This window comes from Mustela erminea, chromosome 15 (assembly GCF_009829155.1).
Source record: "Mustela erminea isolate mMusErm1 chromosome 15, mMusErm1.Pri, whole genome shotgun sequence".
Lineage (NCBI taxonomy): Eukaryota > Metazoa > Chordata > Mammalia > Carnivora > Mustelidae > Mustela > Mustela erminea.
Genome location: NC_045628.1, coordinates 30,246,945 through 30,249,755, shown reverse-complemented (window position 1 = coordinate 30,249,755; position 2,811 = coordinate 30,246,945).

The window sequence follows — 2,811 nt, the reverse complement described above, 5'->3', positions numbered from 1 at the left end:
AGCTCTGGTCCAGGGTCACATAAGTCTTGCAGAAATAGGAGTTGAGAATTGTAGTGTCCACAGTCTCTGAGACATGAGGACACCAAACAAATTTACTCTGGTCTCTGGGCAAAAAGTCAAAAAGGAAGAGATGCATTTCCCCTTTTCTGGAGGGAACACAGAAGTTGGCACTTAGAAGTTTCCAGAAAGCTCTACGCATTTAGCATCACTGAGACTGGATCCTACAGATAGAGTAGTGTCTGTGGCTTCTCCTTTGCAGATAGTGGAGACAATAGATTTGCTCCTGGAGACTCCAAGGTAAAAATGGAGGGATTTTGAGAGAATCTGGGGATCCCAAAGTTGTGGCTTGGGGGACAGTGGGTAGAAATATAGGTTGTTACTCTTAATGTGCCTTAATTTTATCCTATAGGTGGATGTTATATGGTGAAATATGGGCAACCCATTCTGGTTAGGTTAATTTGAAATACTGTGAGTCCAATTTAGTGAGACATAAGAAAGAAAAAATTGGTAAAATCAACTACCAATCAACATATCTTTATATAAAAAAAAGTCCTCTTGTTTGACACAACAATTATTTTCCTGCTAGTCTTGACTATTTTTAGATGAAGAAAAATTTGCTGTGATTTCTAAGTGCTAATTAATTCTAAAGTTCACAGATTGGGTAATGGTAAAAAGTGCAAAAGGTGTGATTTAGAAAAATAAAGTCTACTTTATGTTTATGTTGGAGTATAATGGATTATGTTTCTATTTCTATGAATTTGTCATTTGTTTTTGAGAAATAAGACATGGCCACTCACTCAAAAATGATAAACTAAAAGGGATTTTATATTAGAATGTACTATTGAGGTGATAGCCTGTAAATCATGTAAAATTATGAATAGGTACAATTTGTTATAAACAGTGCTGGCAATGCTCCAATCATGCACCACCTGGATCAGGCATTGCTTCGGTGATACAGAGGCTGACTTTCACAAATCTTCATTCTGGTGACTTTCACAGTGGCCTCTAGCGCCCAGAGCCTGTCAGAGTTAAAGAGGAAGATGACTTCATACATCCTCAGCTTGACTAAGAGGGCATTCCTTCCAAATTATGATTCTCTACAAAACAAGATTGTTTAAAAATATGGATATTTCTAAAATGGGTATAGTATCATATCAAGATAATAATAATAACAGTAATAAATGTATTCTAGTCAGACTTTCTTAGAATCAGGCACTAATTTCCCTAGGTGACTTTATTTATTATTCTGTTAGCTGCATTTTTGTAAGAGAGGTTTTAAAAATAATTCCCTTATTTTTCTAACAGTCTTTGGATTTTTAATTTTAAGATGCCATTTTCACTGGCATCTTAAACTTAATTTTCACTGTTGAAAAAGAAAGATATTGCTTTTTCCTTCTAAGCCATTATTTTCCCCCTGTTTTAATAGTTCTCTGTCATTCTCTTTCTTTTAATAATTAAACATATCTGTGAAGTAGGTATTCATATCATTTTATGGATGGGGAACTGAGATTAGTTTTGAGTTCTTTGTTCATGTTTTGAAAAGGAAATGTGATTATGTGCGTCTGCCCTCATGATGATCAGTATATAGTCATTAAGTAAACATTTCCATAGCATTTCTTAGTAGGGAAGCTTGACAGGTAAATAAGACTGTCCTTTGGAGCTCACAGGGGGAAATTTCACTTTCTCTGTGAATTGGTTGTACAGTTTTGATTGTAACAGTAATCTAGAATGAAATTGTAGGCCATACACTATAAGATATATGGGAACCTTTAAAAATGAAGTGATCGAATATTATGTTCACCAAACAGAAACTGTAACTCAGCTTTGGGAAAAGTCATTATCAATATCATCATTAAAAATTTCATGTGAAGCTATATACATAAATAGTTGAATTTATTCAGGTGATTTAAGCTCATACTGTATTAAAAAAATCAAAATTTTTACAGGTGATTATTTTATCTTGGTGACATATGTTCTCTTTTAAGAGAAAGGGAAAGACCATAAGCAAACTAATAAAGACTTTAGGTTAAGTAGAGCTGCAGTGAGTTCTAAAGAAAATAATACACTGACAGCTTTATTTGATAAACCTCAAATAGATGGGAAAATCAATGCTGTTCACATCATTTGGTTTGCTGTCCTATAACCTACCTTATCAAGCAGAAAATAAATTGCTTTCTTTTCACAAGTAATAAGAATGTTAACAGTCGCATCATATGAGTCTAGGCATAGATCAGCAAGTTTTGCTTAATTTGTGGGTATATAAAAATCACCATTTCAGTGGACTTATTTCATGTCCATTTCATATCCACCATTTTAGTGGATATATAGTTGATGATTGTCATCTGGGGGTAGAAGTTAGAAAACCATAGAAGGTAACTGAATATCTGGCATGCACAACTGTTATTAATTATACTAATGAATATTGACTTCAAGGTTAATATGTGCTAGGTATAGTGTTGAGTATGTTAGATATATTATGTTAATTTAATTTGGTTTTATATAATCATTGTTCACTGTATACATATATTGATAATTTATCAAAGCTATGGACTGGCTTAAGGTAAGATGCAAATATATACATGAACACAAATGTTTGCATGTAATTTTAGGGATCATAAATCCCGTGAAGCCTATTCCTGAATTCTCACCTTAAGAATTCCTGTTTTAGAATACTACTTAGAGAATTCAATAGCAATAATACTGTTTCCAAATGTAACTTGCTTATTTTTATGTGTATTTGATAGCATAGAACTTCAGGAATAGAATTTTAATGACACTGTTTGTAAGTTACATCACATGAATAACATAGTA